Below are 15,766 nucleotides of genomic sequence, written 5' to 3'. Positions count from 1 at the left end.
TGTGGGACAAGAAGTACAACCCAGAATGTAGCAGAGAATCTGCACATCAAGAGAGGTTAAAAAAATCCCAAACCTGTGCTTAGTGCTGCTTTTGGGCTAAACAGCCCAAAACATCCCATTCAGTCCTGAAACACAGGGAAAGACCCATGTAAAAAAATATTCTGCCTAAAGAGTTTCTTGTGTGGATGGAGGCTTTTGTTTCCCAGCCTTGTGTGGTGGCTGGCTCGGAGGACATGGGGTGGGCACACAGGGAGGGCTCCCAGCAGCACAGGGCAGGTGGAGCAGAGCACGACTGCTTCACATAACAAAAATGCAGAAATTGTCATTTTTGATTGCTGGACACTTCCAGTCCACCTCAACATCCTGCTGTCTTGCTCTTGCTAGTGGTTGCAGACAGGATGAAGGAAGGTGCTGCTGCTCAGGGCAGCACCACCTCTGCTGGTGTGCTCCCCAAGCCCTGAGCTGAGGCATCTGTTTTCCAGCGTGGGGGAGAGTAAAGCACTGGCCTTGCTGAACAAGATGTGATTTGCTGAGGTGAACATACCCATTGGAGAACTCAGCAAACCCATTTCCATGTGCAGCTGATGTAAGATTTGTTTGTAAGCGTCTCGAGGTGAAAAGTACATTGGAGTCACAGCATGTGAGGATTGCTCTCAATGCCTGGGCTTGTCTCCCATTAAGGCAGGGTTTATTGCATAATCCATTTTTAGATTCCTGCACACTCATTCCTAAACACACTGCAAGTTACCTAGTGCTGAGCCTTGCTTGAATCTGTTCAAGCCCTCTCTCCCTGCCCCTCCCTGGATACATCTCTTTAAGAGGTGGGAACAAACGGAGACTTGGTGAAAGCATGGACATTTCTGTGTGTGCCACACCAAGGATCAGGCTGTCCTGCTGTCTGCAGCCCAGCATGGTCAACATGGGATGCAGTACTCAAATTAAGTGATGATTTACAGTTTCATGTAGACTCAGTTTTTTCTGATGTTTGTTCCAAGCTCCTTTGCTGGTGTTGCAGCAGCACCTGAAGTTTTGGTCGCCCCTGTGGGTCTGTAAAAATGTCACACCTTTCTTTCAGCCCTACTAACCTATTTTTCCTCACTGAATGAGAGCACTGAGTCTGAAGGTTACTATAACTACCTATTTTTATACATAAATCTCATATATATGTTTGATCTATTTTAAATGCACTGGTATATAATATATGGACACCTGTTCTTATCTTACTTGTACTTTTAACAGGGTTTACATCATCCTTCCCTGTCCAGCCACCTTACTCCTTTTTTCCCTTTGTGAGATAAAAAGGAACTTTTTTTTTCTCCTACAAACATCTGTTAAATTCAGGACAAGCAGTTTATCTCGCTCCCAGAAGTGTGACAGGAGACAGCTAAGTCTCCTAAGTATATATGGCAAATTGCAATTAGAAGAAAACACTGGAAAAAAATTTCTTCAGTTCTTGCCTCTCTTCTCCCAGCTCTTCTCACCCCTCCACCTCCCTCTTGCAGGATTAAGCCAAGCTAATCCTCAGATGAGCAAGATCTTGGGAAAGCAAAGAGCCAAGGGAGGAGAAAGAAAAATCCTTCACACTCAACACTAATAAGGAAATTATAGGCAACCTACATTATGAATTGGATGAATTTTTAATGGCTAGAAATGCAGTTGATTTATAATGCATCCATCCTGGACTGCAGGGCCTGTCGCCAGCTAATAAATAAATGACAGGCCCTTTGTATTAAAAGTATCAGTCATTTTACGTCTCTGTGCTGTAATTGATGAGGAGCATTGAGCAAGGGGGGTGGTGGCCATCAGGTGTAAGCAAGAGCAAGGACCTCGTGTTTCCAGCTATTACCTGAGGGCTTGGCAGACCAGAAAGTTACAGCCCAGTCTTCCAAGTCTTCTCTCAGATGGGCCATGGCTTCTGCTCTGTCCCATTGTTCACATTCCAGAACCAGAGAAATAAAGAACTTATTTCTTTAAGGGGCTGCATGGTTTTGAAATGTTATTTTAAGCCCAGCTTAGGACTGTTTAACATGCCTTATGCTCTAGAACAAGTTAGTTACCCTGGACAGCAGGAAGGGCTCCATCTGAGGGTGCTGCCCAAAGATTCCTTCCTACCTGTGGAATGAGGAGGCCCTGGCTCTGCCTCGTGTGAGGCTCCTGGTGAAGTGTGGGGGGAGATTGTGCCATCTGTTCTCTTGACATTCCTGGCTATTGGCACAGCCAGGGTGAGACGAGCTCAGAGTCAGGGATCAGCATGAATTCATACAAATCCCACCACAAATGTTCGCACTGAGGCTGTGTTAAAAATAAATTCTGGGCAAATCCCAGAGATGGGTGGGGTGGGACTGCTCTGCTCTCGTGCCAGATCCCAGCAGAGCCCAAATGTCAGGGGAACATTGCTGAGAGCACAGCAGGCAGCTGAGTATTTGAGGGATGGGGTATATTTTATCCCCATCTTACTGAGGAGAAGTAAGCTGGCATGTTGTATCTCCACTGTTTCCTGGAAAGAGGCATTTCTCCTTCCAGCCCATCAAGGGGCTGCCAAGCATCTTTATCTTCATTTTATGGATGAGGAGAGGCAGCTGGGAAGACATCAATTTGCTCAAGGTCATGCCAGGTTGCTGACAGCTACCATCCTGGCCCATGTTCAGCCCACTGGACCACGTTGCATGTTTATGAGTCCCCACCTGAAGTCCTTTCACAGCCAGTCTTCTGGAGTCAGGGGTTTAGATATATAAACACATCCTTGGAGCTGTCAGCTGCATATTATGATCCCAGAAAATGGCAATTCTGAACCCTTCCTGCTCTTTTCCAGATAGCTTAGATCAAATTCTCCCCTTCCTCCTTCATGGGGTCTGTGCTACAGTCTAAATGTGCTCTACTTTGCTCTGTTGACTACTTCTGAAGAGACCTTTCCTTGCAAGTCTCCTTCCACCTAGGCACTGCCTCCTGGCTGGCTGTATTGGCATGTGTTGGAACCTGAGTGCTGGGCTCAGAGGAAGAGCAGTCATTTTTCAACTTGGCTTTAGTTCCTGGCTGCAGGAATTAGGCAGGGAGGCTGGGATATGATCCTGGCTGCCCAAGGAAAGCACTGCTCTCTAAGATGCAGACTTTCATCTTGACCTGGAGGAAGGAAACGCTTATTGCCTTATTTATTGCATTTCCCCATAGCAGTGTAAATACCATATCCATGCTAGATATAGATCTTATGAATAATATAGAGATTTGAACTGAGTAATTGCTGTGCTTTTTTAATACAAGAGATCCTCGGTGTCGAGTAGTATTAATGATCTGCCTTGACATGGGCTCTGCAGAGGGCGATTGCAAACCCCAGTTCCGTGAGAATTTGAGAAATTGGGGGAGAAATCCTAATGTGCTGTTCATCCCCTCTGTTCCCTGTGGGACACTTCAGAATGAGTATCCTGCCTGCTGATTTTTTCTCAGCTTTCCCTAGACCCTCTAAGGACAGGAAGGCTAAGTGGGTTTTGGGAAAACAAATCCCTTTTGTAGGCAGTCTGGGCTGGGCTGTCAGAGGAGGCAACTTTTGGAGGAAATGTAATACAAAGATCCTAGCAGCTCCCTGTGGTCACTAACAGTTCTCCAGACATTTCTGGAAGAGCAAAATGATTAGTTACAGTGAAATAGCTAAATTCAGGCGGAGGTAGTGATATTTTATGTGTCTGCTGATCTGAGCCTTGTCTCTTCTCTGCAGCTTTAATATGAAGCTCTCCTTTCCACTTGCTCTCTGAAACCCTTTTGCAGCCTCACTGCTGTGTGCTGTTAAACAGGTGGCTACGTTATTATGAGAAATTCTCTATAAAGTCCACTCTTTAATGCTTTAGAATCTTTGGGGATGAATTTGAGATATTAAGAACTATGGAGATTTAACATCTTTTTTTACAATGACATTGTGGGGAAAAGGAAAAAGGGCTAGCAATCACAGGATGTGGTGTGAGTCACTTTGTGCCTTGCATCACTGGTGACAGGGAGCTGGTAGCCCCACTGGCTGGTCCTTCTTGCTCCCTGTTGTAAAGGTGTTGGTGTTACAGCTTCAGAGCTCCAAGGCCTCTTTAAATAAATGGAGCTGTCTGAGAAGGCTATGAAAGACTTTTCAATTTATTTTTTACCCCCAACCATAGCACCTCAAGTCTGAGTCAGGCTGTTAACCTTTTCCATTCCTCTCTTTCTAGCCACATCCTGCTTTAAGGTTATTTCTCATCCTTCTTCCACCGTCACCCTTTTAACAGGAATGAGGAGGGGTGAGACCAGTGAACTCCATAGCCCTTGTCAGACCAGGAGGAGCAGGTCTTGCTGACCTCTGTGGGCTGTGTGGAGCAGGGACTGTGGGCTCAGGTGTTTCTTTGATACAGGAATGGTAGTTCATTAACACTCTGTGCCCCACAGATAACTTTTATTGATCATCAGCTGCTTAATCAAAAACTCTATCACAGTTTGTTTCGATTATTTTTTCCATCTCTTCATCTCTGGAGAATTGGCTTAGCTGAAGTTAATGTACTCATTATGCAGTTGGGAAACCACTGCTATGGACTGCCATGTAAATAAGAGTTTAGGAAGGTTCATGTTCTCCTTCCCACATGTAGCAGGATGAATATACAGGGTGCATATTCCTCTGCCTGATGTGGCGAAACTGGCATGACAGGAGTTTGGCTGAACTGGGTTTTGACCAGCCTGGGGTGGCAGAATTCACCCCCAAGGTTGCACAGAGCCCAGGCTCCACATCTACATCCCCACAGTCCTGGTACAGTGAGGAACAGGACTGCTGCTGGACCTGGTCCTGTATCTAAACAGATCTGAGCCCCCTGAAATCAGCACCCTTGGGTATGTTGTTCATGGGCCACAGCTGGAAACTCTGTGAGCAGTGGCTTTACTCTTTTGAAAATTGTCAGAGCTTCTGGGTGAAAGGAAGCTGTGCAGCAAGTGTCAAAAATATTTCCCAACTTCTGCCATGTGTATAATGAGCAGCTCTGAGAAGTGTCAGGCCAGTTTGAGTGGGGACACAGGAAAGACTTGGGAGGGGAGCCCTGAGACAGGAGTGCTGCTTGTTGTGCCACTCCAAACTTATTTCTTACTCTAGTTATGATGGATGTCTTGATATGATTAATTTTCCTTTTGTTTTGTAATGTTTACTGCATAAAATCATTCTCCTTGATCCTATCCCCTATCAGGGCTGCATACTCCATGCTGGCTGTGGTGTTGCAATGACCTAATTTGATTGCAGAGGGTCGTGTCCTGTATAATGTTGTCTCATTTTCTCAGCAGTCGATGCAAACTCAATTTTATTTTCTTTGAAAAGAGGGGAAGAGGAGGCAGGAGCCCAGAATCCACAGCTAAGCTTGTACCTGCAGCACTTACCTTGTTGCCTGGCTGCAATGTCCCATGTAGTTCAGCTTGGATGGGACCTGCAGGCTTGTTTTATTTATTTATTTTTCCTGATGGTGCTGAAGGGGAGAAAGGCTGGAAGCTACAGCAAGAGAGGGGCACTTGTTTGTAGGTGCTGGCCCTGCTGATTAGCCTCAAGGAGTCATTAATCCAGCAGGCTGGATGCTCTCTTGATGGAGCTTATCTCAGGAGGGGAGGGTTAGCTGTGTCTCCCTGTGGGCCCTGGGTGAGTTCAGCTTTCTCCTTTTGCCTCCAGTTAAATGCTCGTTCCTTTGCTGTGTTTGACGTGCCTCAGAGACCCCTCACCTGCCTTCTGCCCCTGTGATTTAGGATAACTCAGAGGGGAGAAGGAGGGTCTCTGGTCTCAGTTCTTTGTGGTTCGTTTGCATGTGAAATAAGCAGGTCCCTTCAGCAGAGCTGCCAGCAGCCTCCTGGCCCCGCTGCTCTCATTCAGCTCGGCTTTGACAGCTCCAAGGCTGTGGCTCGGTGAGCGGTGGCAGGGCTTGCTCATAAACTGGAAGTGTCACTGTGTTTTTGCAGAGCTTGTCCCGAAAATGGTGTTTTTCAGCAGCTCATAAAGGAGGTGTCAGCCTGGGATTTGGTCTGTGGAAAAAGAACCTGCTTTTGCAAACTGCAGAGTGCACAAGCTCTCAGCTCTGGTTCCATCCCTGCTGGCTGGGATTGCTGCTGGGGCAAATTATTCATCTGATGGCTTCATTGCTAGTTTCCTCATGGGTCCTGAACTCTCTGACTCTGTATTCGTCTCAGGGTATTCCTCATTCTCAGCCCTGTCTTTTCTTGTCCTGTTGGACTTCTGATTGAAAATGGATCTGTTGTGGTGAGAGAGGAGGGGTCAGAGAGGCACTGGTAGGCAAAATGTACATAGGGGTTGAATGAATAAATCAACAGGTCTCCAGGCGTGCCACCAAACAGGCTCTCTTGTCTTGATCCAAGGAGTTAGTGGGAAGAGGCCAGGCAGTGGAGAGACAGTGGTCTCTGGCTGGGCAAGGACCAAAGGAATAGAATTGTAAATCTTGAGGACAGGAAGTGAGGGGGAGACTGGACATCGGTCACTCATGTGATCCTCCTTGGAAGAATCCCAGTTTCCATGAAGGAAGCGCAGATCTAGGCCTGATTTTTCCTCCGTTTCCAAATATTTAATCAGAGAATCAAATATGGAATCTCTTTAAGAAGAGGCTGGCACCCGGCAGCTGGCTGAGTGTTGTAATCAATGTATCCGCTGTGGAATGTTTTCTGCAGAAGTATTACATCCTCTCTCATTTACTTGATGATCTTTAGGGTGAATCAATCAAAAGATGCTGCACACAAATAGTTCAGCCTGTGATCCTGTGGGTGTCCATTACAGAGGTATTTGCTCCATGTAAATGGACCTGTTGATTAACAAAAAAACCTACCCTTTTTAAAATAGAAAGCTGTTACTTGATGGCAATTGCTAGCATTGGTTTTTCTGCCTCCTCACCTCCCCAGCACAGCTCTCATGCTGTGCCAAAGCAGGTGACTGCAACAAAACCCAGTGGTGGCTGCACTGCTGGGGGAAGGGACTCACATCTTACCCAAGCATTTATCTGAGGAGAACCTTCTCATGGAGGTTGGGAAGGGCAGAGAGAGACTTCTCTGTACTCAGTGGGTGATTTCACCATTCTGTGTCTTGTTCTGTTAATTGTGTTTCTGTGCCCATCTACCTTGGCATGTGATGTACTGTTGGACTTCAGGTATATCTGAAGAAGATATTCCCCTGAAACCCCCATCAGTCCAAGGCTCAGTAACTCCCTGAGGAGTCTGATTGGGTTTTACACTAGCTGAGTGCATGGGATTTTTTATTTGGGTCTGTTGGGGCAATAGTGTTCTTTTTTATTTTTCCTCTACAACATGGACATTTCTCAACTCTCCACATTTCTGGGTGAAAATGTGCCCATGTTGCAGTGTTAGCTGTTGCTTTTCTGATGCTAGCATGGCAAGAAGCCCAGCTGGAATTTTAAGCATTATAAGATCAGGATGATGCCTCCTGCATAGAAGATGTCCTTACCTTTGAAAGCCAAATCTGAGCAGACCCAACCCTGTGATGACTTGAGCAACCAAGGGAGCAGCATATCAGTGCTGCCAGAGCTCTGGTGTGGCACTGGGAGCACATCCCAGGACAGAGCAGTGTGCTGAGCTGTGACACAGCTCCCTGCAGAGGCAGTCACTCAGCAGGGCTGAGTGCCCCTAAAGGACCAGCCTTGTGGATGTGGCTGTGTTCAGCCTCATGCTGCTGGTTGCCAGCAGCTGTTCTGCATTCTGGGAAGGATGTTGGGATCTTTCCTGCTCAGCTGGAGGCTGTGGGAGCATTTGGTCCTCTCCCAGGCTGCTGGTGCAAAGCAGCCACTGTTCAGTTTGGCGGGCCAAGCATCGCTTCAGGCTCCTCTGCAGAGGGGACCAGCCCTCCCCCTCCATGTCACTTGTTTATCTCTGTCATTTATTGCTACAAACCAACTCACCCAGAGCCATCCTTCCCACAGCTGGTGGGAGTCAAAGTGCCGAGGCTGTTAGTGGATTAGGGCAGCAGAGTGAAAACCATTTGGCGTTCCTATCCTGATTCTTCTGGGTGCCTTTAATTAGCATGATTGCTCAGCACAGATTTTGCCATGTTCTTTAGCTCCCCTGGTTAGGATAATTATTCCCCCAGCTCCTTTTGTTCCAATTCCTGATCGCTTACAAAGTCTCCTGTTAAAAGCCATTAAATCTGTAATGTGAGAGTAAATGTTCAGCAGCGTTGTGCTCTCGGCCCCACACGTGTGAGCTGGAGCTCTCGGCCCCTCTCTCGCACTCCTCTGCTCCCTGCCACGTGCTCTGTGCTGTGGCATCACTCTCTGCTTCCCTCTCACGCTTCCCTCCCATCCATCCCACGTGCCCCACACGCAGAAGGTTGTGTGCACACTCTCCCTGCTTTCTGTTGGCACTTTTGGCATCACTCAGCTTGGTTTCTTCTGTGTACAGGCTGGTTTTGGGAGTGAGGTTGAATTCTGGGCTGTGGACTGTGATCTCTCACATTTAGTTGCATGTGCAAATATGGAGGTGCTGTTAGAAGTGAGTGATCTTCTCACGGCATGTGTTAGCCATGGTATGGGGAGTTTTTGCTTCAAGGAACAGCTATAATAGAGGGGGAGATGTCCTAGCTGTGGTGGAAAGCATTATTTTCGTTAATAGATGATAGAGAAGAGGAAAGACTTATTTTCCTTAATTTTTAAGCAAAGCTGCTTTCCGCTTCCTCAAGCATAAAAGCCTCCAGTGGAGGGAAAACAGGTTTTGGATAGCCGTGTTCCCAGGATTTTCCATGTTGCAGTGCCTCCCCATCTGGAGGCCTGTGAGTTCAGCCCCTTCACTGCCCCTCATCTCTGCTGAAGTTTGATCAGCACATGCCAATGCCTCAAGTGGGGCAGACACACAAAGGCTTACACAGAGTGACGTGGTGTGAAATAAGATTGGGCTCAAGTGCTTTAAATGCCTTGTGCATTTAGGTGAATTGATGTGAGAGGGAGAAGGGAGAGAGTGAGACATACTTGCAGACCCAGAATGAAAATGGGGCAGAGAAGGGTCTGGCAGATGTGTAGTTTGTTAAGCTCAGAGCTGACAGCTTGAGCAAAAATTCACAGCTAGACCACTTGCTGGAAAAAGCTTGTCAGAAAGGACTCCTGGTCCTTCCTCCCTCCTTTGAATGATGACCCCTAATAAACAGCAGACACACATTTTGGGCTCAGATCTTGAGTTGCTGCCCTGCTGTGCCAGATCTTCCCCACTCTGCAAAGCTCACTCTCTGCTCTGGGGTGGAGTGAGGGTTTCTTTGCACAGCAGCAGCCCCCCACAGGGCTCCTCACTCGCCTCATCAGTGCTTTGCTGGCTGCAAGGGGCTTTTCAGGCATTTCATGCATTCTCTTGCAGAAACCTGCCATATTTAATGTGTGTTTGGTGGCAGCAAAGCCCCTTCTGCAGAAAGAAGGCCACCACAAATACCTGACACTCGTTTGGTTGGCACTATCCAAATAGTCCCACAGGAGCTCTGTAGTATCAGCATAAACTCATGTTTTTCTGTCTTCCCCAGGGAGAGCACAGCCTTCCCTGTGCCCTGGGGTGTGTGTTTTAGAGCTTGTGAAATACTGAGAGATACCAAGACATGTTCTCGAAACAAAATCTGGAGCTGGAGCTCTCCCTTGGGAAGTGTAATAACACCCTTTGACATACTAGGGTGCAGAAGACAACTTATTTTGAGAACCATCTACTGGGGCAATTATCAAGAGCTGTGGTGGCAGCTTCATTTCCAAAGCAATCAGTGGAGTAGGAGCACTGGAGAGACACAGATGAAGAACAATAATTCCGGACAACGCAGCATCCAAACAGCCTAAAAAAAATCAACAAAACCTTGTTCCTCGAAACTCCCTGCTGCTCTCGCTGTGTTTTAGCCCTCAGCTCTTCCTGTTCCCATTTACAGTTCCTCTGTAGTGCTCGGTGCCTCCTTGCCTGCTGAGATCTCCTGCGCTCCTCAGTTTCCAAGCTCAGTTTGTAAACTCCACAAAATCGTGTTTTCCCACAGGATGTTCTTCCTGACACTTCAGACTCTTGGGCTTGTACAGCTCCTGGGCTTCCTGGAGGGTAGCTCTGGCCTTTCTAGATGACATAAGGTGTTGCTGGAGCAGATGGCAGAGTAAAGAGACTTGAACAAGCAAGGATTTATTCTGGGCCTTGATCAGCTCCTCCCATCCCCTGAAGAGCAGGAGAGCATCCCTGGCACTGCCTGGGCTGGGGAGGCCCCAGCTGCAGTTTGCAGCAGTTGTGTGCAATCCTGTCCACCATCTGTGTCTCTTCTTGGTGTCTGCTGTCATATCCCAGCCCTCTGGCTTTACCAGGTCCTTCTGTCCCCTTCTGGAGCCCAGAGCTCCTGCAGAGGATGGGAGCCTTGGAGCTGGGGCTGTTCCCTGCTGCACGTTCAGGACTGTCATTGTTTCCCAGGGAGACCTTGGAGAAAACGTGGTCCTGCTTTGTGCCACCATTTTGCTGCCTGTGTAATAAATAGAACAGCTCCTTCCTACCCAGGGAATGAGCGAGGCATAACAAATTAATGTTTATGAAGCACTTTCCAGCTGAAAAGAAGTTTGAAACAGAGCTGTTGCTGCTCTAACTCAGGGGCTTCCTTTACTGGTTGGCTCTTTGATGTGGTGATCTGTGGTACTGGTGGATCAGCTGTACCATAATTGGAATTAATCAGCAATTAAGGAACACGAGCCCAACCAGATTCTTTCCCAGTGGATATTCATTTCTGGGCACATTAGTCAGTGGTTTCATTAACTCTGTGAAATGCTTAGGGTAACTATTGCTATCTGAAGCAGCTGGGGAGCAGTGGCAGTGTCACAGGGACACGGATACCTGTCAGGCAAAGTGGAAATAAGAGGCTTTTGTAGCACTGTGCACTGTGCTTAAATTGGCAGCGCTCCGAGGGCTGACTTGAAAAAAAAAAAGAATTAAAAATTGACATAAGAATATATTTGAAAACCAAAGTGATGAAAATGATGTATTACTTGCTAGGATGGGATCTTTCATGCCAGGTCCCTTGGGCTTTGTGGAGTGCAGAGGCAGTGAGAGCGCACAGTGGTGAGAAGTGGGGGCTTGTGGAGGCAGGGAGATAGTTTTTTTTTTCCCTCCCAGCCATGAGAATGGTGGAGGAGAAGGCTCCTGAATGTTTCAGTGCAAGGAGAGGCAGAGACAGGGCAACAGCTGGACAATGCCCACGATGTCAGCTACCACCAACTTTACAAACACTTTCCTGCAGCTTGTTCTCATGGCTGACCTGTGACCCCTGAGAGTTTTGCCACGTGCCTTTGAATGGCTGTGGGTCTTTCAGGGGACAAAAGAGCCATTCTCCTTGCTCAGGCACCTTCTCTGTGACCCACTACCACTTAAATGAGGCAGAGACTAAGCTCTGCGTGTCATGGGCGAGACTGCTGGGTGCCCAGCCTTTCCCCCTTCCCTGGTCCTCTTACAAGTCATTTCACATACTCTGGCTTCAATCTAACAAAAACAAAACCGATGAGGCCCAACTGATCTGGCTGCTTTCCATCATGCAGTGGGCCTCTGAGTGGCTTTAAATAGCTTCACCTCCATGCAGGCTGGAGAAAAAGCACTAGCTGTGCCTCTGGACAGGAGGGTAGCTTTGGCTCAAATCACAGGCCATCTCAGACCTGAAAATAGCCTCTTTTTTTTTCTGTCATCCTTGGTCTTAAATAGATTTCTTTTTTTCCTTCTTATTTTTCATTTTATACCTAGTTAAGTGCTTTCCTACTTTGGGGTTTTTCCTAAGGGGGATTGGTGGGGAATCTTGGAGCTCTGCCTCCTGAGCTATCAGGCTACATCATTTAGTATCTTGGAACTACTCCATCCATGAAAGAGTTCCAGAGAAAACAAACTTGTGATCCTGGCTAATATGGACATGGTCTACGATAGTGGTGGCAACGGTGGAAACACAACTGATACTGGAATTCCTCCCACCAAAGGTTTAGTGAATCCTACAAAGTCTTCAAGAGTTCACCCCGTGGAAAGCTGTGAATGCTGCCCTTTCCCCAAGGAAAAGCTGTTTGGCCACTGAGTGCCTGCAGAATTCTACTACCCCTTCCTCTGCTCTAGCCAAACATTAGAGAAATTTATGTGGAAGTGGGACCTTCTGGATCCATTTGCTTCCGTTTTTCTCTTGCTCTCCGTCCATCTCTTCCTTTCCCTGCCCTCCAAAACACTCCCAGTGCTTCTGTTTGTGGTTTTGGGTTGTGGACAAGCACAAGAAGATGGCACAAGTTGTAGCTAGAGCTCCATCTAGCACACTCCCAAGAGGTTTCCTGTGACTACAAATCTCATTGATTAAAGTGGGAGACTCTTATGCCAAAGGTTTAACCATGGAAGATGAAAACAGTGGACTGAACTGTTGGACATGAAAAATTCCCCATGGAGGGGAATAAGGACCCTGTTTACATGAAAATGAAGGATTGTAAGAATTTCTGTAGCTCTCAGAGCCTTTCTAATCTAAGAAGAGGTGTAATCTGCTTGAAGATCTGCTTGATGTCTGTGTATCAGTGTGAAATTCATCTGTGGACTGAATTTTCTTGAGGTTCTCCATTGTGGCCAACACTGTTGGGCTGGTGTAAATGAGAGGAGGTCTGGGCTCTCTGACTTTTCCTTGGACAGGAGAGGAGATGATGTGGTTATCTGCAGCTGAGAGCATCAGGGACAGCCTCACTGTGTTTCTGCTGAGCTTCTGTGACCTGCTTTGTTGTGGCAAGAGAGGTCTTAGGCTGGGTTGCATCTCACCATGTTACATGCTGTGAGAGGAAGGGAAAAGAGAGGGTTTTGTTTCCTAGCCTGGCAGATGAACCCATCCATGACAGGAAACCTGGGTTGTTGTGTTGCTTACCCCTCAGATATAGACACAGCAGTGCTGACTTTGACTAAAGGGATGGCTATTTCCTTTGCTCAGGATGTGGGCCAGGCTTGATGGTTTTCATGCTTTCTTTGATGTTATTCATGCTTCATATCTGTGCATAGAGAAAGATAAAATGTACACTGTTGTTGGAGTCTCCTACTGCTTTTCCTTTATATCATAAATTCTGCTGTAACTCAGAAGAGAGCTCAAATCTCCGTTGCCTAATGTGAGCTGCGTGGATAGCAGAGTTGTGTTTGGCCAGCTTGTTTCCCTTAATTTGCTATTTTTGTTTAACCCATTTTTGCCAGGCGTTACGTAGCATCCCGTTGCTTTTCTCATCCGTTCTCACAGCAATTTTTATTGCTGTTTCAGAAGCAGTTTCCATCCCTGGGTTTCAAAAGTGGTCTGCACCACTCCTGCTGTGGCAGATAGGGATGCTGTGGGGAGTAGTGCATCATTTTCTGCGTCATTCCCTTGCCTCCCCAAGTCACAATCCCTGCTGCTCCTCTCAGGTGATGTGGAGCAGCCTCAGGTTTCCAAAGTCTTAGAAGCATGCTCTGTTTGAATAGTGGCAATTTTACCAGAAGGCACACAGGGAAGGCAGGGTGAAAATATCTGTTTTTTCTCCTTAGTTTTGCTCTCTCAGTGGAGGAAGTGTGTTCCACTGTCCATAGGCTGGATTGGTAGGGGCATGAGGCAGAGTGGCCAAAACCCACTAGCCAGGGTGTTGGGAAACACAAGATAGCTCTGGAGGACTAAGTGGATGGCCAAGGTTGAGGACAAAAACTGATTGCATGGTTTGGTTGCCTTCAATTTTCTTGTCCTTTCATTGCCACATCCATCCAGCCTGCTTAGAGAAATGTCCCATCTGCTCCCTCCATCTCAAGCTGTTAGAGCTGCACAGCAAATCTGAGCTCATTCCTCCTTCCCTGTTCTCCAACACTCTCCATACATTTATTCTACTACCATACGATGGCTATTAGTAGAGAGAGTATTATGTTTTAATTTTAAAAGTGATATCACTAGAACTGGGAGTAGCACAAAATTTAGTGTGTCAGACCCTTCCCAATTTTGTAGGTCTTTGGAGATGTTTTTGATTTCAGTCTACAGGGTGGGGATTTTTACCTCCTTACTATTTTCAGGCTTGCACGTTGGAGTTTCCCTACAAATCTACAACCAATGTCAAAGACAGTATTTTTCCTCCCATTTTCCAGCTGGCACTGACAAATGTGAAACTCCACAAAAGTTATTGTTTTTAAAATTTCCCCAACTCCTTCTAGGAAGTTGAACACTTATATTTCTCCTTTTTATTTTTTCCTTTTGACAAGAAAGAAAAAAGAAAAAAAAAAAAAGTAAAGCAAAACCCCCACATTTTTAAAGAGACTTCCAAGGCAGTTTTTCAGAAGCTAATAGCTGTGGTGGTAGATGACATTTGTCATAGCAGCATCCAAACTCTGAACCTGTTGAGATTCACCCATTTTAACCCTGGACATCTCCGTGAGCATCATCCATCTCACATCTGTCAGCGAAGACATAAACCTAGCAAGAGCCTTGTTGGTTTCTGCTCCATACAAGAGAAGGGGGTTAAGGGTAGCAGTACAATAGGGGAAAGAGCAGTGAGGAAGAGAGAGAAAACCAGTCAGGAGAGAAGCATGTTTTTTTTCAGATTCTTTGGGGACTTTAATAAATCAGAAGGAGAGGATGCCAAAAGGACCGGTGCTGCATTGCTCTCCCAAGCCAGCTGGATGTGTGTTCAGCCCTTCAGCTCCAGAAACAAGGGGTGTCCTCCTGCCACGCTCCTCGTCGTCCCTCGGCAGCCCCTGCGTGTCGGTGGTGGGGTAATCCCCGCTGCAGCCCCGACCCTGCTGGCACTGGAGATCCCTGCAGCTGGGATTCACAGCACTGAGGACAGAGAGCAAAGCCCTTGGAGTCCCCAGCTTTAAGTCTTGCTGATCTTTCACATGTCCCTTTGCTGGGGCTGTGTGTCCCCAGTGGGTTTTTAGGTCTGTGGCCCGGCAAAAGTGGAATTGCCCTAATTTAGCAGAGCTAAGAAACACAAAGAAAATAAAGCAGACAGGAGTTCTCCTTGGAGATGCTCGGTATTGTTGAGGATAGACTTTCCCAGCTGTCCTTCGGCGGCCATAAAATATATTTATATTGTGAAAAACAAAACATGATAAATAGTGACGTTCAGGGATGCCGTGTTTATTTGTGTCCCAGTGACTCTGATCACTTTAAACCGTGAGAGTTGAGCTGAGCTCTTTCTCACTCTCATTTCATTTACTAATGATATTTCAACGCTTGGATTTGCCTATGAATCTTGTTTATGACACACGAACCAGAGTGGAGCCTGGCTTACTCTCCCACATGGATCAGCCCTTAAGGGCCACTGAGAATACAGATAGTTTCCCCCAAACAAGTTTAAACAGTTCCAAACCAAACAAACAGCTTTTGTCTGCATCCTCCAGTCCATCAAAGGAAATATGTGTTTGATGTGCAGATGGAGTAAGATAGTGCAGTGGAGAAATATAAATAGGTATAAAAGACAAAATAGAAAGAAGAAATAGGAAAAGAAAAAATCTTCTGGCTGGTGTAGTTTTGGTGTGAGAAAATTTCCTTGCCTGTTTGAAAGTACTCTTCCTATTGAGATCAATTCTTAGTGGCATCCAAGCTGCTCCATGCTGCTCTAGTGATGCCAGACTTAACGTAGCTGATTTGTTCAGGATCCTGCGACTGTATGAAGTGCAGGAGTATTTTCTAAATCTTAGAGCAATTATGTAGACAAGACATCCCAGTAATTTTTTTGAAAAACCCTTTAGACCCATGAGAATTTGGTATAGATGAGAGCAATCCTCAAGATCCTGCCATGAGCACCTTGGTCGTGGCAAACAAGTGAATTTCCCTGGCTGG

General features: G+C 46.7%; 1 protein-coding gene and 1 long non-coding RNA gene across 6 annotated transcripts in view; one reads left to right on the top strand and one right to left on the bottom strand.

The window, feature by feature from the left end:
• The window catches only part of NTRK3 (neurotrophic receptor tyrosine kinase 3), a 204,480-nt gene that overhangs the window by 121,599 nt on the left and 67,115 nt on the right, over nt 1-15,766 (top strand). The window lies entirely within an intron of this gene.
• On the bottom strand, nt 823-7,721 carry LOC147650675 (uncharacterized). The gene is made up of 2 exons (XR_015275594.1): nt 7,445-7,721; nt 823-6,788 (listed from the first exon to the last, which is right to left on the bottom strand). It is a non-coding gene; the product is annotated as an uncharacterized LOC147650675 (long non-coding RNA).

Source organism: Cyanistes caeruleus, chromosome 13 (assembly GCF_971803275.1).
Source record: "Cyanistes caeruleus chromosome 13, bCyaCae1.hap1.1, whole genome shotgun sequence".
Classification (NCBI taxonomy): Eukaryota; Metazoa; Chordata; class Aves; order Passeriformes; family Paridae; genus Cyanistes; species Cyanistes caeruleus.
The sequence above is the reverse complement of the archived record's forward strand: the minus strand, read 5'-3'. Positions and strand labels throughout refer to the sequence as shown.